This window comes from Grampus griseus (genome assembly GCF_964374135.1).
Source record: "Grampus griseus genome assembly, chromosome: 5".
NCBI lineage: Eukaryota > Metazoa > Chordata > Mammalia > Artiodactyla > Delphinidae > Grampus > Grampus griseus.
The window spans coordinates 27,410,882-27,418,211 of NC_138998.1; positions in this window are offsets into that span (position 1 = coordinate 27,410,882).

Consider the following 7,330-nt stretch of genomic DNA (forward strand, 5'->3'; position numbering starts at 1 on the left):
TCTTAGAACTACCTGGGGAGCCTTTAAAATTCCGTGTACCCAGGCCGCTACCCAGGACCAATTACATCAGAATATCTCGAGGTGGGACCCAGGTATCAGTTTTTTTTTTTCCAAGCTCCCCAGGTGATTCTAGTGTGCCACTGGAGGTGAGAATCACTGCCCTAGACCAGTGTTTCTAACCTGGGGGTAATCCAGCCCCCGCCCAGGGGCATTTGGCGAAGTCTGGCGATATCCTTGATTTCACACCTTGGGCTGGGGGGTGGCGCTCCTGGCATCTAGTTGGGTAGTGGCCAGGGATGCAGCTAAATAGCCTTCAATGCCCAGGACAGCTCCCACCACAAAGAATCATCCAGCCCCGTATGTCAAGGCTGAGAAACCCTGCCTTAGACAAACATAAGAAATGTTTAAACTTTTTGATTACCGAGGTCATTTCCCTAGCCTACACCAAGGAGATGAAATCCCAGAATGGCCTAAGATCCTGGAGACCCCCTTCACGTTTGTGGCCCTGGTCTTTTTGTCCCTGAGGGTAGAGAACTCAAAAGCAACGATTCGTGTAAAGACCGTTCGTTCATTCACCACACAAATGTTTAATGAAGACCTACTGTGTGCCGGGCACTGACTGAACACCACACCTGTTGGGGATCCAGGCGTTCCCATCCCATCCCAGGTACTGAGACCCCATCAGACTTCCACTCCCAATACATAAAGGCCTCAACCCAACAGTCAGGTTCTGATGGGGGTCTCAGTGGTGTGGCCCTGCTGGTGTGAGTGTGCATGTGATGTAGGGGTCCTGACCCCACCCTTGGGAGCCTCTGGTACCCAGGGGAGACTCCTCACTCTGATTGAATACTAGGACCTATTTCAGCGGGCAGTGGGAGCCACAGGAGGTTTTTGAGCGGGAGAGTGACATGACCCACCTTTCAGCAGAACTAATCTGGTGGCCGTTCTCTCCATAGTAAGAAAAGGTGAGGAGTCCAGTTGGAGTTTAGCACAGGGCAGTCACATTTAATTGAAATTCACTTCATATGAGATTAATCTTCTCAGAGAAGTACAGGTCAAATGGAAGGGATGCTTCTTTTTGTACATAAATCTGTAACCAGGGAAGCAGGCTTTGGGCTTTTAACCGCTGCTTTCCATTTTCTCAGCTCATTTCCAATGGCTTGGAAAAGGCTTGCTCCTAAATTGGCAGCTGTATGTACCGTGGTGCTTGTTCAGCCCTCTTTGAGGCATTTTAGCACTTCTGACTTCCAGTGCAAAGCTATTGACGTTGGCTCCATTTCGGGAACACTACCGCAAGCTCCACCACTTAACTGACACTTGGATACCATTGTTACAGGTTATAAAAAAGATTTTCAGTTCTAACCACAGTGACTGATCACATAACTGGGCACTAGGAATGGATTCACTTACTGAATTTCCAAAGCATGGCAAAAATACTGTGATGCCCACAGGATGACAAATGATGGAGTTTGCCTAGTTTCCAGCTCACCTGGTGCCACGAGGCTGTGGAAATTGTGTCACTCCATCTCGCAAATCCCTGGACCTGCCAACTTGGAAATTTTTGCTGTTTTTTTCACATTTTTCAAATGGAAGGGTTACATTATTTCAAAATACACCTGAAGTGAGACCTTATTAAAGTATTTACATCACATAATTTCAAATATTCAAAACCTAAGGGGACTTCCCTAATCGTCCAGTGGTTAAGACTCCATCCTTCCACCGCAGGGGGCACGGGTTCGATCCCTGGTCAGGGAACTATGATCCCTCATGCTGCATGGTGTGGCCAAAAAATTTAAAAAATAAAAGAATTTTAAAAACCCCAAAAAACCAGGACTGCCATGTGCAGCAACTCAGGTGGGAGGGCTGAGGCTGGGCTTCGGGCAATGGAAGGCCCTTACTGGGAACTCGGGGTGAAGTGGCTGAGTGGCTAAGCTCTGGCCACGTGGCCCGGGTTCGAGTCCCATCTCTGCTACTTCCTAGCTCTGTGAGATTAAGGCAAGTCATGCAACCTCTCTGTGCCTCAGTTTGCTCATCTGTAAATTGGGACTCATAATTCCTCATAGACTTTTTGTGAGGATTAAATTAATCTATGTAAGCAACTTAGAGCAGATGTATATTTTATCTGCAAAGAGATTTGAACAGTGCCTGTTGTATAACAAGCCAATTTATGTATGGGTAAAAAAAAAAAAAAAAAATCAGGGGCTTCCCTGGTGGCGCAGTGGTTGAGAGTCCGCCTGCCGATGCAGGAGACACGGGTTCGTGCCCCGGTTCCGGGAAGATCCCACATGCCGTGGAGCGGCTGGGCCCATGAGCCATGGCCACCGAGCCCGCGCGTCCGGAGCCTGAGCTCTGCAACGGGAGAGGCCACAACAGTGAGAGGCCCTCGTACCGCAAAAAAAAAAAAAAAAAAAATCAGAGATCTGAGAGGCACTTCAGAGTAGAAGCAACATAACTCACTGCAGACACAACACAACACGGTGTGGGTGACAGAAAAGCGGGAGAAGCCAAGGTCAGGGCAGCCGGGAAGCAGTTAACAGAAATCAGGAGGGGTGGGTTTCTAGGGCCGGAAGCCCCCAGGCTGCCTCAGTGGTGGGGGTGGTGGAGGAGGCTCGTGCAGAGCCTCTCTCCAACCTCCTGGGGGTGCAGACCCCAGTGCAGGTTGTCTGCCACCACACCCCCAAAGGATACTGACAGGGACCCCAGAGCTTCTGATGCAGACACAGTGACCCTCCATCACAGGGCTGGCAGGAGGATGGACTTCTGACATGAAACCCCTAAGGCCCCTAAAATGTCATTCTCTGGGCAGCTTCCCAAACCTTCCCACAAGAAAACTCTAACACGTGAACCCCAAGGACCTCTCTGGACGCCCAAATATATAACCTCTGTCTCGGTTAATTAGGACACCACTACCGTTCCTTTCAGGTGCAAATTAAACAGCTCTATGCTGCATTGCAATTCAACTCTGCTTAATTCTCTGAAATATCCCTTATCCACGCTACCCGACCCCACCTGCAGAACTGAGTCTCCAGGGCCTTCACCCACTCACCCCCAGCCCCATATCCCGCTCTGAGCTGGGGACCTGCAGACCTGCAGAGCTGAGTCAACAGAGGTGGCGGGGACCTGCTAATCACCCACGTCACAGGAATGGGTTTCCTCTCAGGCAGAGTTGGGACAAGGAAAGGGATGGCTGTCTCTTTGGAAAAAAGGACTTGTTTTGCTCTGGGAAGGATACTTACCAATCATGACTTCTCCCATTTCCCCTCCAATAACCAAAACCCAACCCATCCTTCAGAGACAATTTTGGGGTCCTCTTTTCCCTTCTCCACAGCCCACAACCCCTGCTTCTTTGAGTTCTCATCCTCTCAAGGGTGATCCTGGCCATTTCCCCTTTTTGAGATGATCTCAATAAAGAAATACCAGATCAGAATGACAAAATTGTTGTTTATTTTATTATTTTTTTTTCTGTACGCGGGCCTCTCACTGTTGTGGCCTCTCCCGTTGTGGAGCACAGGCTCCGGACACGCAGGCTCAGCGGCCATGGCTCACAGGCCCAGCCGCTTCGCGGTATGTGGGATCTTTCCAGACCGGGGCACGAACCCGCGTCCCCTGCATCGGCAGGCGGACTCTCAACCACTGCGCCACCAGGGAAGCCCTGTTGTTTATTTTAAATGGTTGCATGTAACCAATAGTTTAGCAGACAAAAATACAGTGTAATATAATTATGCTGTGCTAATTCCAAGATCATTACACAATTCGTAAAATTAGTGAATTCATAGTGTCCCTGAGGCAGTCTGGTCCAATAATGGTTCACAAGTTTAAAGGTGGAGAATGAACTTCATTACTGTCTCTCTGTGACCTTCATGTGTAACTTCCTTTGGTGATAATGTCAAAAGTTGAAGAGCCCCTCATGAATGTGATGTCTGGGCCAATGGGTCCCTTTCCCCAACACCGCAGGCTCCCACTAGAGGCCCTATTTGAACTCCTAGCACTTAACTCTCAGTCCTACCATTGTTTCAGACACCCTAGTGGACATTTGTCACATTTATGGCTGTCTGCCATCTTGTGAGCAATTCTCCCATGTTTAAGGAGCTTTCTTCAGTAGGAATTCCATCTCTTCAGGGTATTAATAGAAGGGAGAACTAGCTTTCCCAGCCTACCTGCACCCAGGCTCCAGGTGTAAGACCGAGGTGCCCTCACTTATATGCCCCCAACAGAAAAGATTTGGAAAAAGAACTACGTGAGGTGGATAATGCTGATTGGATCCTTTGGGAATCCACAGGGATTGGCTTTGGGATGGCACCAGTGGCAGAGCTTACGGTTCCTGGTGTCCAGTGTCATGGTTGCTATCTACACTGGCAGTGGATGCAAAAGCGAGAGAGGCCACCAGACCTATGTGCGTCCTACACACACCACCTCTGAGTGGTCTCTCCAGAAATTCAACTTTGAATCTGGTCAAGTCTCCAGTCTAACTACATATTTACAAGCAACAGAGGGGCAGAAGGACATGTTAAAGGCCATTTCAGGAATTCGATCAGCAATGAGAAACTAGAGGCCAAACAACTTGGTTTCTTCAACAAATGAATTGCAAGGGACAAAAAAAGATACAGACAGGGAACCTATAGACTAAAAGAGACTCAGGAGACATATCAAGTAATCATACTATTTAGCCTTTATTTGAATCCTAATTCACACAAATGAACTACAAAAACTAAAACGAATCACAAAGGACAGGAGATAAACAGTGAAATTTGTACACTGGCAACGTTTGATAATATTACCAGAAATACTGTTCAATTTTTAGGTGTGATAATGGCATTATGGTCATGTATTTTAAGAGTTCTTATCTTTTAGAGATAACACACTGAAATATTTATGGCATACTGTCTGGGATTTGTTTCAAGATAATTATGGAGGGGAAGAGCAGAAGGAATAGAGATGAAATATCACTGGCCATGACTTTATAAATGTCAGAGCTAGATGATGGGTGTATGGAATTCATTAAACTATCTTGTCTGCTTGTGTAGATGTTTGAAATATTCCACGATAAAAACGTTTTTAAAAACCAGTGAAAATAAATAAAATTTAAAATAAATAGATGATTCTGCATTCAATCGAACTCCATCTGGCTTAACTATGAACACCCTTACAGAACTGATGGGCTGGGTCAGCCAGGCACTCTCCGTTTTAGATCAAAGCACGGGAAGCAATTTCTTCTCTCCTTGGGGAGATGGAGGGTGGAGCTACTTGGAGATGGAGGCTGAGAATCTGTAGTACACTCTGGCCATCTGGTCTCCCTCAGCTCATATATGCTCCGATTTCCGGGGCTGCAATGGGAACTGTGGCGCCCAGCTCCATGGCTACCATGCATCTCTACTCCATCCCAGCTAGCTAACTGTCACCCAACTGCAGCCAGCTTTCTCTGCCATAAACCATCCATATGGACCTCTGTAGCCGAGGGGACATTGGAAAGTGTATGGAGGTGATGGAACTCTCAGAGCCAGATTCTGGTTTAGGTGCTCTGAGAGAGCTGGAGTGGGGTCAGTGAAGTGGTCCTCCAACAATGGTCCAGGAGAGTGGCAGTGAGAGGCCATAGCAAGGCAGTGGGATGGAGAGGAGGGGCGGTTGCAAGCAACAAACCTAACAGAGAATCCATTGACTTATCAAATGATTAAATTTGGAGAGAGAGGAAAAGAGAAGAATCTAGGAAAAAACATTCTCCATAAAGTGCCAGGCAGTTTATTCCCTTTATCTCCTTCAACCTTCACCCTCAGTGTAGTAGACCACTGACAGTTTGCTTGTTCCAAGTCTGGTCCCCTTTCTTCTGGTCCATGTGGTTCAAACAGGACTTAACTCCCTTGCCCCCAGCCAGTTCCAGGGTTGGACACACAACACCAGCCTGGCTAATCAGACCCAGGGTCACTGGCCCTGGCACATAATCTTGGGTTTTTAGTTTAAACCACTGGGAAAGAGATACTCTCTATCATTTGGGGATGCTGAAAGGGTAGAATGTCAGCTTGGGACTGCTGAGAGCCATCACGTGGAGAGAGCCTTATTGGACTGAAGTCTTCACGGAGGAAAGCAGAGGCAAGAGATGAAGAGATGCTTCATTATTTAAGCATCAGGATCCAGCCCTGCCTGACGCCAACCTTAACACTGGGCAGTTGACTTATGAGCCAATTAGCTCCTTTGCTCTTCCTTAACTAGTGTGAGTCAGAGTTCCATTACCTGTGACTAAAATAGTCCTAATATATCAATCTTGTGTGATAAATCTTACCATCCCCAACCTCCTGATGAAAAAACGGAATCTCTGACAAGTCAGTGAAATTGCTTAAAATTACGCACTTTCATGTGTCAAATAGGATGTTTTCTTCCCCCAGCCCCTTTCTGTCTGCCCTCTCCTTTTATTGAGAAGGTTCTTTGGCATACAGAACAGGAAGAGATTTTTGTGAGCAAATGCAGCACCCCATCAGCACCACATACATATATACCCCACTCTGGCAGAGACCCTGGACGCTGGGGCTCTGGGAGAGAAGGTGGAGATGAGCAGAATAGTAATTAGACCAAGTCGCTGAAGACAGAGTAGAAGAAGGGTGGAGACCCAGTGCAGAAGAGAGCTGTGGTGTTTTTAAAATATTTTGGCCAATTCTTTGACATGCCTTCTTTCGAAAGAAGCCCTGGACCCACCTCCCCCAGCCCTTGAACGTGGACTGATGGCAGAAGTGATGGTGCGTGACTTCCAAGGCCAGGTCGTGGAAGGATACAACTTCCTCCTTGCTCACTCTACAATCATTCAGTCTGAGGGAAGCTAGTCACCACGTCATGAGGACACTTGAGCAGCCCTTGTCCACAGGGAGAGCAGTGGAGGCCTCTCACCAACAACCTGTGAGCCACCTTCCAGAGCAGATCCTCCAGTCCAGCTAAGCTGTTCTCAAACTCCTGACCCCCACAGAAACTACGAGATAATAAATGTTTATGTTGTTTTAAGCTGCTGTTTTGGGGGTAATTTGTTACACAGCAATTAATAACTAATACAGAAACTGTCTGATACACAGTCAGGGTGGCCTCTGTGTGGACTGACAGTATCTCAGTGGAAACCATAACCGACAGCTATGCCTTGTCCTCTGAACCCCATGAGTACGACATATCTGCCAATGGCAAGACTTCCTTTCTTCTCTGTAGGGCTTTCTAGGCAGAACCCAGAGGCAGCGCTGGGGTTGGCACCTGGGTCTTTCTGATGCCAAAGACTGTGCCTTTCCATAGGGCCATATTTCAGAGTCTGGATGTCACGGAGCTGGAAGAGCAGGAAAGAAGAGCTGAGAAACCTCAGGTT